This window comes from Tympanuchus pallidicinctus, unplaced genomic scaffold (genome assembly GCF_026119805.1).
Source record: "Tympanuchus pallidicinctus isolate F22 unplaced genomic scaffold, pur_lepc_1.0 scaffold21, whole genome shotgun sequence".
NCBI lineage: Eukaryota > Metazoa > Chordata > Aves > Galliformes > Phasianidae > Tympanuchus > Tympanuchus pallidicinctus.
Genome location: NW_026294733.1, coordinates 5,670,191 through 5,687,923, shown reverse-complemented (window position 1 = coordinate 5,687,923; position 17,733 = coordinate 5,670,191). Strand labels below are relative to the sequence as shown.

General features: G+C 39.5%; 1 protein-coding gene across 3 annotated transcripts in view; it reads right to left on the bottom strand.

Annotated features, from left to right (window-relative positions):
* FABP6 (fatty acid binding protein 6) overlaps window positions 1-17,733 on the bottom strand; it is a 38,444-nt gene that overhangs the window by 19,055 nt on the left and 1,656 nt on the right. The gene's annotated exons all lie outside the window — the stretch shown is intronic.

Sequence of the window (17,733 nt, the reverse complement as noted above, 5' to 3'; positions counted from 1 at the left end):
CATTCCCTTAGCTGCCTGCCAACATGCAGAACAGCGTGCTAGCTTAAATCATTTCCACCAAGATAGTTTGATGAGGTTTGAATGGCACAAAAAATTACTCTAGGGATAAGGAATTCAACCTTTGCTATTTAAATCAAGATTGGTAGGATCATTACTACCTGACGACTGTTCATTAAGCCTGGATGAGATAAATTTCATAGTCAGTTCAATTCCCAGTGGCTGGAGACTCACTGAAAGCCCATTTCATGGCACAAAGGTCTATTCCATCTGGAATAACTCAGGCTACGAACAGGTCTCTGGCTGGAAGTACAGACATGCTGCTTTTCCAGAACACGCAATTCACTCCACAGCTGGCATTCTGACAAACAAAATTCACCAAGAACTGAACTGTCCAGTAGGATCCCCTGTCTTGTGATTTGTCCTTGTAGGTCAGGGCTGAACCTCCCCCCTGCAGTAAGGGGCTCTGTCAGGGCTCAGGCTGTAGCTGCTGTCTGAATATGAAGCAGAGCAGATCGCACTGCTGTCGGTCTGGCACCTTTCACTAGCCCTACATTACTCAGCAGTTAGAGAGAAACAACAGGCATTTCAGCATAGTAAGGGAGCAGCAGCTGGCTAAAGGATGAAGGAATAGAAAGAAGCAATTATACCATTATGACTATCAAACAAGCCCACATCACTCTTACTTGTGCTTGGGGGTGCAACACCAGCTCATATCCACCTTTGCTGCTGACTGTTTTTTTGACACAAATTGCTCCCTAAACAGTCATATTCAGTGATTATTTGTCTCCTTCCTTCTTCCTCTGATTACAGCCAGACTGGGATATCCCTGATCCGCATAGAAATGAATATTTTAAAAGTCAGTGCTGCCCTCAAAGGGGCTTGTGCACCATTAGGTCTCCAGATTTACTGCATTAGCAAAGAACACTGCAGCAATGAAGCAGAAGCGATAAGCTACAATGAGGAGAAAAGAACTAGCAGAAAAGAATTTTGTCTTCACATGGACCTAACTGAAAATTAAAACGATCACCAAGGTCCTGTTTTTATATAAGGAATTTTCATTGAATTTTGTAACCATGCTTACAGAGCCAACTCTAGTGTAGCAACACTTCTTGACTCAGCACTTGCACTGTATTTTGCCTGTGATCATGAGCAACAGCAAATTACTACTGTCAAAAAACAAAGCAAATTTAAAAAAATAGCATTTGATGGGTTGCTATATTATATTAAGTCTCACTTTCTAAGTCTCTGCAAAAGTTGCTTTCCCACAGCCAACTGCAGCTTGTACAAAATAGAAACTATTCTCTGTGGTACATGACAGTAGCACAGATTTTCCCAGAACTATTGAGAAAGCACAGTTATTAATTGCAATATGTGCACACAGGCTGATATAGTTGGCAACAGTGTTAACGAACGCGCCACATGGGTTGCCACTATAAGATGTGCCAGGACATCATCATCTGACTTCAGAGTGTGGAGTCCTCTGCCTAGTTCCACAGTGTTATTTACTTCTCATATTCCCTCCCTAAAAGAGAGGGTCCAAGTCACAGGCCAAACCTACTTCTTTCTAGGTGTTTTGCTTTATGTTAACCCAAAAGCAATCACACAACATAAATATCTGTCAATCTCTCCTCCCCATTCATGGCTCTCGTACCTCACTTGTGGATATTCCCCAGCTCTACTGATGGAAAAGATCTGAAATTCAGCTTCAGTTTTGATTCACTGGGTGGACCTTCTCTCCCATTGAATCACAGACATTTCGATAGCTGTTTCATGCTTATGACTGGCTTTACTTGCTTAACTCTCTGAATTGACTCATATTTTCCATCAATTGAGATCAGTTTGAGAGCTTATTCTGGCTTGACCAGATGTGACTCACTTTGAGTGACTTCAAAAGTTAGAATCAAAGAAAGATTAATGTAGAAAAACCATAGTCAAATAGTAACTATGATCTTCCTACTGAAATGACAAGGAATTCCTGGTTTCCAACACAAACAGAAGGCAGTATTTATGTGGTCTATCACTGGTCTAAGCCTGCATCAATCAGCCAGTTTGGTTTTATTCTGAGGGAAAAACATAAAGGCTATCATGATCGTCTTTCATACTCAACTTGCCATGGAGAAAAAAAACACCTTAAAAAATTGAAGAAAAAAAAATTCACTTGTACCACAGAGATAAAAATTTTAGAAATTCATACATATTTACTTTCAAGTTTTAATCCATGATAGAAAGAAATAGTGAGAGAGCAGCAAATTTCCTTAATTACATGATATTAAGACAGCAATCACCATTCCGAATTATAAAATAGAATCACAGAATGGTGTGGTTGGAAGGGTTGGAACCACCTAGTTCCAACCCTTCCTCCTGCCATGGGCTGGTTGCCACTCACCAGATGCCATGCAACTCACAGCCCCATGCAACCTGGCCTTGGGTATCTCCAAGGATGGGGCATCCACAGCTTCTCTGGGCATTCCGCCCTCGTCCTATCACTATGTCCTGTCACTCGTGATAACCAAACCACAGCACAGTATCAGACTGTGTAAAAAAGTCAGCCCCTCTCCTGTTCACAAGCTCCTTTTAAGGAGCTTTGTAGAAGGCACAATGAGGTCTCCCTGACTCTCTAAGCTAAACAAGCCCAGGTCCCTCAAACTTTCTCCACAGAAGAGGTGCTCCAGCCCTTCAAGCATTTCTGTGGCCCTCCTCTGGATCCACTCCAACAGCTCCACATCTTTCTTGCTCTGGGGCCCCAAGGCCTGGATGCAGTACCACAGATGCAGCACAGCGAGGTTAGAGTAGAAGGGGACAATCCTTTCCCTCACCTTGCTGCCACCCCTCTGTTGACGCAGCCCAAGATACTGTTGCGAGTGCACACTGCTGGTTCATGTCAAGCCTTTAGTCCACCAGGACCCCCAGGTCCTTCCCCACAGGGCTATTCTCAATGAATTCTTCTCTCAATCTGCGTGCATTTGTGACTGCCCTGACTCTAAAGTGACACCTTACACTTGATCTTGTTGAACCGCATTAGGTTCTTGTGGGCTCACTTCTCAAGCTTGTTCAGGTCCTTCTGGATGGCATCCCTTCCTTTCCTCATATCAGCTGCACAACTCAGCTTGGTGTCATCAGCTGAGACTCCACTCTGTCACTAATATTCATCACTTATTTTAACACAGGGGTCAACACAAGAACTTAAAGCACTCATATACAATAGTTGCAAAGTCTATTTTACACTTGTGAGTACTCTGTAGAGCAAGTGAAAAACACAGGGCAAAATTCCGAGGGCTTCACTGGCTGCTTGTTCAGTTCTTTGCCTGTCAAACTCCTCTTGAAATTACCACGCATTTTACCTGAACAGAGATATCAAAGATGCTCAAAAGCAGCCAAGCTGACAAATACTTGTTACCACAAATCTTCTTAGAAGTACAAAAACGCTACATTAAAATGTATTGTAGTTTCACAGTTTCTAGGCAAAGAGAGTGAAAATAAGTCCTTTTTTCCCTCTGATTAGTCCCGTTGTGTCTGACATTTTGTTCATTGTTCTAGGACACAGACATGTACCTGTATTGTGTTGTATGATAAACCACACTCTTTTTGCTACAGAAATGTATCACTTGATGATAGTACACATCATGAAATCTAAGTTGCATTTCATAACATTTTTGTCATTCAGATGGATGCCGAAGTAGAACAAACAGCAGACACATGCCAGACTGAAGAACAAGGACAGTGATAGAACACTCAGTAAACATAACATCTAACTGACACAATGTTCAGTTGGGGGGGATGGGAGAGAAGCAATACCAAAATTGCAGTGGTGCTCCAAGCATTAATTATCTAAGGCGTAGACCTCAAAAACACAAAGAATGAGCCTTGTATGAGATGCAGATTGCTTCAGTTCTCTGTCTTTTCCCTATAATTAATAGAATGTGTCAGTAGCATTTATTTGTTAACAGTTTTTCTCTCTTCTTATTCTATTAATTTGACTGAATGTAAATAGAGAAATCCTATAATCTGGTAAGATTTACAAACAAACAAGAGCAACAACACCAACAAAAAAATCCCACCAACAGTAATTATATGCTCTTCATTTTCAGAAGGAAGCATCTCTCCTGCTATTTAATGTATACATCTTTCAAATTTGTATAAACCAACCTGGGGAAAAGGTATTTTTAAAGCTTTTCCATTTCTGCATCCTTCTACCTATTAGAAACAGGAAGGAAAAACAACTACACTTCTTACCAACCATCCCAGTGGAAAGAAAGATGTTTAGGGCGGCAAAGGCATCTCTTCCTTGTAGGCTATTGAGCATGGTGGTTTCAGTTATAATAGGGAGGAACTCCATCTGTAGAAATAAACTGTGCTACACAGCTACATCAGCACATCCTAGGTACAGCAGGCTTGGCTCCATTTTGTGATAAGCTGCCACATGGGGAATTAGATTAGTGTAACTTGAGAGAAACACAGCATAGTTACAGCAATACACTTCCTCATAAGGCTGGTGAAACAATTGCTGAAGGCTTGAATTTTTCTGTATTCTAAGCTAGAAGAATATGAGGGGGGAGTTTCAGTAAGATAACTTTTATAATACAGATTTTCTTGTTCCAGAGATGCTAATACTGCACAGCTAATTTGAAACCAGCCAATACTGCTACTGCCCCAGTGAAATAAGGTACTGCGTTTAAACAGTCTGCACTATTTTCACGCATCCTACTACCATTTCAGAGTCTGTAGTACCTAACGAGCACCACCATTCAAGCTTCCTTCCTTAAGGCAGGTATATAACTTCACAACTTGTTCTTCAGTATTTAAATTGGCCAATAAAAGGAAAACGAAGGGGGAAAAAAAACACAACAACTGTGGTGAAATTGACCACTTGCCTAGAAAATAATATTACAAGCTTCAATTACAACATTGCAACCCATGGCCTACTGATATTTCGTAGAAAAGTAGAGCAAGGTATTTTGTCAAAAGTGCTACACATAGACTCAGTAGACTCTGTTTTGCTGCTGACCTGTCAGAAAATGACAGGACATTGGTACATGATAAAAACACAGGTGTTCCTGATGCTCTCCACAGTAGGAAAAAATGGGGCTTTAGCAAGAATTGCAGAAATCTGAACCATCTCATGGCAGCTTTCTGACACATGGCACATTCACACAGTCCTGAAATCGGCCTGCCAGGCCCACAGCCCACACGTGGCTCTGGAGAACAGCATAACAGGATCACAGGGTAACAGCGTTCTGTGGGTAACAGCCTGCCCACTTCGGTCCTTGAAATGACCGCTTCTATAAAGCAACACTTTACACTTCACTGAAATGCTCTGAAACCCTGCTCGATGTCCCTGAACAGTCTGCCAAAACTCTTCACGATTCCTGCTGCCAAAACAGCCTTCTCTGAACATCAACAAAAATCCAGTTTTGCTCATTACACTTTGGCAAAAATTCCACTGATATCAATTGTCACACAGAGCACAGACAATAATCATGACAAACTACAAACACAAGAGCTGAAATGTACGACCTAGCCACTCGTACCTTATCAGCTTCAGTTAAAAGGAACAAACAAACAACACATTTTGCAAATGACCAAGATCTGTTCTAGCTATATTATTCATGTGCCTTTGAGGTGCCAATGGACAGAGGTGCAGAAGTCACAGCTAAGCTAGGCTGAATGACACTGTGACAGAGGTGTTGTGATGGAACGCCAATAACCAAAAATCATAAAACTGTGACAGCCTTTCTTGTATATGTGATTTCATAAACCAGCTTGTGACAAGACCAATCAAAAATGGAAATTAATTCTACATTCCCAAAACTTTGGGAAAGGCAACATTCATTATATTGCAGTTTTTTCCCACTGACCACCACACGTCCTTATCAGCAAAAGGATAAATAAGTCTGTTACATTAACAACCCCTGACACAGCTTTGTGGATTGGCTGCCAAGCACTTGTCCCAGCCTAACAAACCGCAGTGGTTTATTGATTACAGCATCACAAGCACAACCTAGTTTATTTTTGGAATGATGGAATATTTTTTCTATAGCTATAAGGCTTCAGCTAGAAGAGTTTCTGAATGAAGACAACACAACTTCCCAACCACTGACAACTAAGCATATCCTTAAGAAAAAACAGAGCAAGCTTTTAGCTTGGAAAATCTGCTCTTGATTAACAGACCACTTGCAAACAGCATTTTCTCAGAGTTACATGTTATCATTAGATAATTTGGTAAAGGTAATTAAGGTGACCTGATGTTACCAAAGGAACTGGATTGCCATTGGCCATGGTGAGAACTGCTGATGAGCTCTGACAAGAAGATAAACTGAGCCTGAGCTATCCATGAACTGATCCCACCTGGAACTAGATGAGGTATTAGATAAGAACAGAAGCAAATCAGATGTGCAGTACTAGTGGTGGACGCTTCTTTGTTCTTGAAGTACTCTCAGCACAGAAGGTTTTATAATTTAAGATCCACAAATTAATTTGCTGACAAGAATAAAAGTATGTAAGAGAATACAATATAATGCACTGAAAAGAACAAAATGGTTTAAGACCTAGAAAGAAATAGCATGTCCAGTAGTACAGATATCTTAGGAATCAGGACATAAGTTTCACATTCCCATTTCACTGTGTTAATGACTGAACTCAGCAGATTTGAGTCCGGACTGCATCTTTTTTACATGCTCTTATTTCAGGAGGCACTCAAAGTTACTGCATGCCAAGCATATTTTGCTAATGTAAGGGTAACATTTGTGATTTGAAAGCAGTACAGCATTTCCCCCCTTACAAACTTAATGTTCACAGAGTTTTAGCAAAGAAAAGTCTCTACAAATTCAGGGAAGGTCCCAAGCCTTGTTGTCACAAACACAAAACTGCTGATGGAATTAAGGCATCTGACAATACAGCATTTCAGCACAGCTATTTTTTCTTATTAGGGGAAGGAAGGCATTTCCCACCTGAAACTCCACGTACCACACAATTCTTGATTCAGATGAAAAGTTGTTCAGCATATGACAGATTTTCCAGATTCAAGATTTCCAATTCTTTGGGATGAACTTCATAGTTAAAGATGAAGTGGGATGGGAGAACTCAGCTTCAGTGCTAAGCACTACGTGCATCCCCTTAGACAACTAACGAGATGGCATCAATGTCTTCAACTAGCAAACTTTTGGGGGAGGAGATGAGAGGAGGAGAATGAACTCAATTTTAGAAGCTTAACATTTGTATGATCACTGAAAGGAAGTACATAAGGTCAACAAATTCTCCTCCCTTGCTACAGCCCCACTGACCAGCAGCAATCTCTCTAGATTAGTTCCTCATATACTGCTTCTCAATATCTGGTATTTTAAAATTAATAATAACCTTGACATTTCTATTAAACACTAGAAACAATTTAATATTTTTATTTAAAATAGTAGATTGAGATATGCTGTCTGAGGTAGATTTTCAGCATCAGAAAAGCAGAAAACATTTGCCTATGATGGCATTTCTTGGGAAACCACATATGTCAGATGAGGCCTGTGGCAGTACGAGGATGGATAAAAAAGACAAAAACAGGCAAAACAAAAATGAAAAATAATCCTGTAGTAAAATGTCACCAAAAAAATCTTTGGAAAAAAAGTCTGCCATCCAAAACTGCTCTGATTTTAGTTAAAGGACAGAACATCTGATAGAAGGATGAAATCTGAGCATCAGACACCAGCACACACAAATGGGCCATGACTCCTCTAACTGTTGTCAGCTTGCATGTATGTGCGTGTGTGTGCACCTACAGACACCAGGAGGGACAAATTCATCCCTGATGCAATCAAATTAAGAAGTCAGTGGAATTACATCAAAATGAATATTGCCCTGAATATTGCTGTACTGATGTGATTATATGGTTTGGGAAGATTCCAGCTCAGAGTAGCTTTTTCATCACATGGGAACCACAGACTTCAATATTAGTTGCTTTTTTGTTGTTGTTTTTTCTCCTTCTTCCAAAAAACAGTATTTAATTGAATGACATTGCTAAGTAATATTTTACAGCTTTCACTGCTTCTTTGGCCTATTTAGGTGGAGAGGAAAGGCTTGAAAGACTTGGTTACAATGCCCTCTGCTCACATTTATTCTTGCCTTTTAACAAATACAAAATCTCTATCACAAGAGGCAGCAAGAATTAAGGTAGTAGGGAATAATTTGTAATTTATAGATTAACTGAATGCATCTGAAAGACTAATCATCTTGTTACTGTGTCTTCATCAAGGATAATATTACAGCACATTTTATCCTCAAGTTGTTTTTAAATGTCCATTGCAATTAAACCCTCATTACACTCCTATGAATGAAAAGTTACTGTCCATATCTCACAGCCAGCAAAACTGAAGCTATAATGAGTCATAAGAAGGACCATGTCAGGGGTGTGCAGACAACTCGTGTTCACTTCAGCTAGGGAAGCAGAATGGTTCCAAATGATTACTGATCAATTCTACTTCTGTTACTGTCCTGCCGTCTTAGACTATGCCAGCACAAAATCCTGACTAATAGACAAAGTAGGATTTTACCATTCTTGATATTCCCATTCAACAGAAGTTTTATCTCCAAGGACTACAGCTAAGGAAAAGCCACACCTCAATAGCAGCAGGTGCTATTGCACGTGGGGTCAGAACTTGTCTACAGATGTAGGCCACAGCCTCAGAAATGTTACTGCATTTCCACAGCCAAAGAAAAAATCATCATTTTGACATATCGTTATTGAAGCGAAATAGACTTACAGAATTCAGGAAGTTACATAAGAAATCCAAAATGAACTGCCATACTAGCTCACCCATACTTCTATGTCAAATCGATTAATTCTTGAACAATGTGGGCATTAATGTGAAACAGCTATTTTCACACAGAGTCAGGGATCAGGAGAAGAACATCAAAGGTATAATCTGGGTTTACTACTCAAGGAAGATAAAATGCAATGCTTATACACAATACAAATGCTCTTTCTGCTACTGCAGGAAAAGCTGCAAAATCTGTCAGTTCATGCAGTTATTTGTATTACAGTAGCAGGTAAAAGCTGCACCCAGGGTTTGGTGTCAAAAGTACCTGCACTTAGAACAGTCTGGTCCATTCCCAACAAAACAACTTCAAAATGGTTATGATTCAAGAGCAGCATCTTAACAGAATGCAATCAGTCAGCTGAAACACCCTTTGAGAAACTTGGTCTCAATTCTGTTGTGAAGTGAGTAACATATGATTGGTTTACAGAGAAGCAAAAATCCTCCTTATAAAGACTTGTAGAAGAGTTCTCTCTCATAGGAGAGGCAATATTTTGAAGTACTGAGGTACACAGAGTATTTGGAGTGGATTTATACCATCTGTTAGAGCAACTTGGGTTACAACACGCTGCATGCCAAACCAGCCCTGCTGAGTTACATGCCTGTATCATTTACGGGCTTGTTTACAAATCCCAGTTGACTTAGGTAGTATATGGGCTTAGTAAAAGAAAGAAATGAACACCAAAATGGGCAAGTAAAACTCTCAATCTACCTTTTAAATGTCTTTAAAGTTGTTTGTTTTTCCCCCCAGTACAGTCAGACAAAAGGAGACTTCAAAACTCACTGTTACATCTACTGAACAAAGAAACAGAGGGACAGGAATATCCTTGAAAACACTTTCTCCCTAGTTCCACGAGTAACCTGCCCTCAGCAGGTATGCAAATCTAACAGACAGGTTCCCTAACTTCTCTCCCCCTTCCCCCCCAAAAAAAGCCACAACAGAAACAAAATCATAATCCAACTTGTATGTAACAGTTGTGGCTGCCCAACCCGAGTGTAACAGCTTTTGTGTCCATCTTTGTCCCTTTACTGTTTCGTTACACACAAATTTGAATATAGATGTACTCCAAGGCAGATTTCAAAAGAACAGCGAATCTCCTAGATCTCCCCCTGCAGCAAGAATTCTTCAGCAACAATGAAAATAATTATTTAACATCTAACCCACAGTCTGTAAACAACTAATATTAAACCAAAACACTCAAAGGATCCTAAATAACAGATCTGATGCCAGATATCTTAAAATGAGTAACACAATAAAGTGCAGAATCCTCTCTTGGATAATGAGATTAAGTATTTATAATTGAGAGTGTAATACTTCAACCAAATACCAACTGCTATTGGATTATTACTTTTTTAGTTACCCTGACCTCCAATAATTTTTTCTGCCAAAGAGGTGACCAACAGCCAGTAGTAAATACGTTTTTTCCAGAGATGCTGAACAGATGCTTCCAGCTTCCATTTTCTGGTACAAAGAACCAAAATTTGCTGTGCTCATCCCATAAGGAGATGAGGTTGTATGTGATTCCATTGTCACAGCAAAGCCTACAAACTACTGATGGGCTGAAAGGAACGTGAAGGATTTGGTCTACTTACAGATTTCCAGGAAATATTTGTACAATATATTTTCTTGCTGCAATCTTCACATAAGACTGAAGATCTTTCTTAGTTGCAACGTTCTTTAATTCTTATTAAACATTTTTCAGCCACATATTTAACTAGTCCTTATTGCAGTGCTTATTTGCCACAAACATTCCAAGGGGCTTTCTCAGAAACAGCATTCTTAAATAATTAAAGGAGATTGAGGAAAAATGAAACGAAAATTAATGGAGCAGGACATTTTCATAGAAAAAATAATTGTACTCGTACCTTAACTAGAAAAAGGAAAAAAGTAGCAACAAGTCAAGAAAAACAGAATTTGCATGAGTGAGAACAGAAGAGTCTGGCAATGTCAGATTGAAGATTGCATCTTTAGTCCCTTAATATGCATTTGTTTATATAGCCTTTAAATAACTAGTTGTATTTTTCTGTACTTTCATTCATTATTTTTTTTAATTTTTAGCCATACAGACTGTCTTGTTTCTGAAGAAATATTCTGAAACTCACTTGCATACATAATATTTACAAGATACACTGCATTACTTGAAGTATAATTTGTGATGTTTTAATCGCTCTGCAATTATATTTTGCCAGCTGGGGACTTAAGAGCTGCAGAGTGCTTGGCTTGTGACAAATTAGCCACGTATCTTTTGTTTTTATTTATTCACTTAATGCTTTTCAGACAGAAATCTAGAAACATTCTCTTCCATAAGTGTCCAAAAGAGATGAGACAGAGTGCTAAGCTAGAGTTCAGAATGCAGATATTTACACAGTCTTACTTACAGGCAGCCCCTTTCATAGTAATTTCTAAATGGCCACGCATAATACACAGAATTTATTGAATTAGGTGTTCTTAACTGGAACTCACAAGCTAAGGAAGAAGGAAACATCATTAATTATTGTGGTATAAATCATTAGCAAATTTGGCAAAACACTGCTATTTACACAAATGAATCTTCAGGTGATTCAGAAGTACCCTAGTGATTCCAAAAACATCACCCGCATGGCTTGATGCAGTACCATCACGTGATAAAACAGGACACAAAGGCAGGTAGATGAAACCAAAAGGGACCTTCTCAACCTTTCCCTCAGATGCAAAAGTGGCTAAGATCCAACCCTGCTGCAGTATGCAATCCAACCACAGCTTTGTACTTAAGGCGACTGCATTCAATTCAACTGCAGAGAAAAAATACACAGAAGAAAATACCAAAGTCACCAAGACCAATATCCTAGGAAAAATACTGGGAGAGCTTGAGTTGCCTCTCAAACACAGTACCTCCAAGGACTGGTTTTGCCATGGAAACCATACAGGGAAAAGAAAAAGAAAGCTACTTACTGGTACTGCAGCAGCTCGAAGAGATTCTGCCACAGCAGCAAGGGTACCTGCAAACACCTGCTACAGTTCTAAACTGCACTATGAGAACTGCAAGTTGCACGACAAGGCCTCGCTTTGGAAAGCCTTATTCCATCAGAATGCAGCGTCCATAAAAAGAACCATTCACTAATAGCTTCCATGAGCAAACCCTTACACTGCATGAGCCACTGCTTGGGTAGGATGCTGATTTAGCACTGATTCAGGGGAAAACTGAGTCACTCAGTAAATCATTTGAGTGTGCTCTAGGGACCTCCAACAGAAATTCAGGTAAGGTCCTGACACGCTTACCACATCAGGACCATATTTAAGGGAGTAACTGACACAAACAGTGCTATAAACTTCACTGAAAAAAAAAACCGAATAACTATAAAATAAGAAATGATACGTTTTCAAAGTTTTTTCTCCATTTAAAATTGAAGAGGTAAAGATTCAGAGAATCCAGGATAATTATCTGATTCTTGGTAGAAAGGAGCTAAAAATCTAACAACCAGATGGAAGATCCTTAAAGCGATCACAAATCATTCAATACCCACGAGAGCCAAACCTTAACAAGCTTTCTGCTATATTGAGCAATCCTCCAGACATGAAAGCCATGTCTGTGTGTAAGAGAAATAAGCCATACCCACAGTGAAAGGACTCTGAAGAGCCACAGGAGAGCTTCACAACTACAGTGTTCTTAGCAAGGCACAGTTGCTCTTCCATTCCCAATAAAACTTAGGGAGCTTGACTGGAAATATTTCTGACACATTGAAAACACCTATGGCTTTCCTATAAATTCATCACCTGGGAACTAACATCTTAGTTTTCACTTGCAAAAATCCATAAATGTGAATAGACACACGATGATGGTGCAAAAGCAGCAGTTAGACTTGGTAAAAATTAGCATACCCCAGGATTCATAACACTTGTGTGTGGTTGTTGTTTTTTTTTTTTTTTTCCCAACATTACACTTGAGTGAAATTTAGAACAGAATTCCAAATCCAAGACAAAATATACAGTGGTTTACATTCCCACAGGATAGACAGCTTAGACTATTTGAGCAAATGTTTTCTTTTATGTTACGATTCTTTCAATACCACCTTGTATTTATGCTAAAACACTGTAAGATCCTGGCTAAAATACCACTTAAAACGTGAGTGAGAATATATTTCATTCTGTTTGCTAAACAAGAACTTTGAGCAGAAAGAAAAGAAGAATTTAATATCGAAAGGAAACAAGATCTCAGAGTATTTGGATCTTCAGTTCAGGCAACAGCCCCCAAGCACACAGCTCTGGGCACTGATAGAATCAACCAAAGTTTGCAAACCATGGAAAACACAACCAACATTGTTTTAAAACAGGAAAATTAATCTTTCACAAAAAAATAAGAAAAATGTGATAAGAATAGTTCTGTACTACTTAAGTCTGTTTGAAAAATTTCTATGAAAGTGTTAATTTATGGATAAAGAGTTGGAAATTGCATTAAGTACTGGTTTAGTCACAAAATTAATAGAAGAGCCTAAGGCCTTTAAGCTTTCAAAGATATTTGGCCTTAGAGCTCAAACTGAGAGAAAACACAGCTAAATGCCTCAACAGATTAGTCACTAATTTCCCCAAAAAAGCCTTGTTAACACTTGTAGACCTTTCCTCGGGTTTTGAGGGTACACAATTCCCATGTTTAAATTGAGCAGTGAACATATCTGTAGAGTCAGAAGGACAGATGTTCCACTGAGATCATTTCAAACCAGCTTAGTGTACCCTTCTGAATCACTCTCCTGAGAGTGCTTCATCTCCCCATTAACTACAGAGCTCATAAACCAGCCATTTAGTTTAGGTCATGTAAATTTGTCACCCTCTGACCAAAACGCTCTTGAAAAACAAACTTTCCTTATCAATTAGTCCACGTTATCCATTTAAGTGTATTCCAGATCAAATCTACCCCATGCAGCAGAAAAGATGCACTTCTCTGCCTGATGAAGGAGTCAGAGGGGCTGTCAGCCCACCGAAACGTTTGCAGCTCCAGCAAGAAGGAACTGCAGTTATTTCACACCCAAATCAGGCACGAGGCTGCTGGTGTGCAGCACCCCAGCCCAGCAGCTTCTTGTAGCTACACCGATACATCTCATGTCCAGAGCACTGCAAAGGCTAAGTCTGACAATGCATTCCAAACAATTTGTCAACTCTGCTTTGATTTCTTGGTTACATTTAAGACTAATCTTGCTTTACTGAGACTCCAAGTCTCAGTAAATTCTATCACGACAGGGCACTAAAAACTGATCCATAAATGAATTGATTTGTTCCCTACTACAGCTCTTAATACTGACAGGCTTCTGTGGGAAAAGAGCTGGTACTTGATGTACTAAGAATAAGCTATAATCAGGAAGTTAATCACTCAAATATAACAACCATGACACTACATACATACCAGCTTTTGGTGCATATTAATTTTTTTTAGTTCATACTAAAATGATTTTTTGTTAAAGACAGTTATAATGCACGCACCATCGTAAGATGGGACATAAGGTATTTGATACTAAGATATGATATATGAAATAAGAATATAAAATGAGATTCAATTTTGCACCTTGAATTTGCTTTATTTTATTTCAATGCGTGGAGATACTGTGTGGATATCTCATGTACCTACAGAGGCACTCATTTCAGAAGATGACTGACATCAGTGGGATTACATGACAGTGCAGGAAGTAGCTTCAGACCACACTTTCTAAAAATTATAAAACAAGCATGAGGCACATCAGCAGTGAGCTAATGCCAGTGCCTGGCCCCAAGGGCTCACTTATATTTGTAATTTTTTAAGCAACTCAATCTACGGTAATTGATTTACATCAATTTTACACAGACATCGGGCAGAGCCCCAGTCATTGATTTCTTCTCTTGTTCCTGAGAAATTTAGCTGCTAGTTAACTTTTCATATTCCAGAGCAGACTTTCAGGGCATGCCTGCTTACAGTGAGATTTTATAAATCCTTTATGATCATTCACAAACCCAGCAATAGGAGCTCAGTACTCGTAAGGACATAAAACATTTTTTTTCCTCCACAATCAAAAATGGTATTCCAGAAAGTAACTGTTTTAAGAGCACTACTTTCCTGACTTGCTATGGAAGCAGCAAGTCTGCAGCACACAACCAAGACCCAACCTTTATTACGTGCTTATCCTCTTCTGAATTACTTATGCACATCAGCTTTCGCTGGTCACATTTATTTTCTTTTTGAATACAGAAGCCTTGAAAACGTCACAGTTGTGGAGCTTGACTGGCCAACATTGTGTTACTAAATCCATTTTAAAGTAATTCAGTATAAAACCGTGGTTCTTAAACCATGACCTACTGAGGGTTTTTATGAGACTCAGATTTTGCTCAGGGTCACAAGAAATTGTTGTCACTATGACAGCCACAGGAATCTGTTGCCACTATGATCCCAATCAACAAGTGGAACAATGTTGCATTTTCCAAAGTGCATTATTTCTTAGTGTTGCTCTTGACAGGAAAGATAGGAGCTGCTGGTTGATAACATACAATCCCTGTGATGTGTGGAGTCACAGAACCTGAATAAGCTCGTTAGAGCTTCAAATAGTAAACTTCTAACCTAAAATTCTTACATAACAATCCAGAAACCAGGAAAAAATACCTGATATTCTATCAAGACTTCTTGTAAGTCCACATAATCACTTAAGGTTTCCATTTGTCTACATATAGATCAACTGCAGCATCAACAGCTACAGTGAATGCATGTGTATCTAGCCACCTCGGACACCAGTAACAACAAATTCTGGCTGCTAGGCAATTACAGGGTGCAGCCCATTCTTGAGGCTGTTTCACCTGTAATGGTAGAAATACTCAGCTACCATTTAGCTATGTCTGCTGCAAAAAAACAGTTTTGGCTTCACTGGCTCCCTGACATGCTTGTGGTATATAATTTTCCATTTCAACCTTGTGGATGTGCCTGCATTGTCTGTTGGACCTCTCATGGCAGCGTACGTTTATTGAACCCAATGCACACAGAATGACGTCGTTACCACTGCACAAATGAAGCACATACACACTGTGATTATCCATACACTTTGAGATTTCCTATTAATATTTAGTTCGGTGCAATAAGACCTTTTGGCCTTGACAGAAAAAAGTCAGCATCAATATCTGGCAGTGGAAGCATTTCAATAGACAAGGCTGCCAGACCTGATCCTTACCATGACCCAGCTTAGAAACACAATTCTGCCACCAGTGTATACTGATGCAGTGATAGAGCCACCTCTGCTTTTTACCACCACCTCATCACATCCATTTACTCACTCAATTCAAGCTTAGTGCAAATTCTGCCACTCAGTCTGTTAATATATCTTCAAATAACTTTGCATTTTTCCTGCCTTCACATTCATCATTTTATGCACTCCAATTTTATGAGTTCCTTCCTCCCTTGAATTTATGGCTTCTTTTCTACTTTTGTCCTTTCTGCCAATCGCTGAACAGAGACTCATTTTAATCTAAAGAAATTGTGCAATTTGTTTCATTAACTTCATTCATTTTCATTTGGCAGTTTGTAAAGGCTCGGGGACAGAAACAAGGCCTCAGCTATGCTAATCTCTATGCAAACCAGCCACAGAAAGACAAACCCTATCCTCAGGAGACTACAGACTACATTTAAAATAAACAGAAATTAAATGGTGATCAACAAAGATCGGGTTGGAGAAAAGTTATACAGCAAGCATTTTTCTGTTCAATGAACATGTTTCATCCTGCATCTACATGCCTACTGCTAACAGCATTCCCATTCAGGGTTACTTGTGATATCCTATTTCTGTTCACCATTGGAGTAGAACAACATACAAATGTTCTATTTACTTATTTTTACAAGCACATGCAGCTCCTTTGAACACGTAAATAACATGGACAAAGAGCTGGTTATATATCATTTTTAAGACCCTCCCTCCCCCCACGTTTGCAGTGGTTGGGTTGGACGGGTTAGAGGTTACCTCCTCAGTTTGTTATTACAAGGAACTTCGAGAGGTGTTAACAAATCATACACCGAGGTTCTCTTCCCCTGCTTCGCTAAGGACTACTGAGGACTCCAACGGACTAAAAGATGGCTTTCAGCATTTTAATGCTAATTGCCTGCCATAAGCAACACTTGATGAAAAGCAGGGTTGGTTTCAGTAAGCATTAATCTCCCCGAAGTTTTGGAAGCGGAAATCTTCCATTTTCTGCCCATCCTTTACAGAAGTCCTGAATTTAACATAACAAAAAGCCTGCTGGGCTAAGCTATTAGATCTCAATGTCCCATTAGCTCAAGGAGTAGTCTCTTTGTATAAATTGGTAATTTCTTGTAAGCTCTGAATTTAACGCCATTCTTCTATGCCAGGGCACAGCAGCACTACGAAAATGAATTGCAGCTAACTGAACTATCCGTATAGCACAGTTAAAATCACAACCATATGAAGTAAATACACAAGCCGCGCTGTTTTATAGCAGGAACCGCAACAGCTCTGTCCTCTCCTGCCTTTTGAAACACAGTAGCGCTACCTCTCTTAAATACGGAAACTAAAACCAATAAAAAGAAGCTCTGACAATATGTATCCCTTCATCCTGCCAACCCTGAGGGCTAACCTGATGCCTTTTCCTCACAACAAGTGTACACTACAAGTGTAAGACATTACAGGGAAAGCAGCATTAGAGCAGATGAGCATGGCTCTAACAAGCAGAACGGCTCTGTGCAGGCAGAGTACGGTTTGGCCTACTGTTGAAATACAGCTGGAGTACCTCCAAGCACAGCCAAGTTCTTTGCGTAGGAGAGTAATGTGAAAACAGTTCTGGTGTTACATATGAGCTATCTTCACTAATATGTTTTTATAATCTGCACTAGGACTCAGCTGAATAAGGTTTCTGATGCATCATACGCAGACACAATTGCAGAGGACAAAGGAAACGAGAGGAAAAAACAGCACAGCCCTCCTTACACTTGTCTGACCG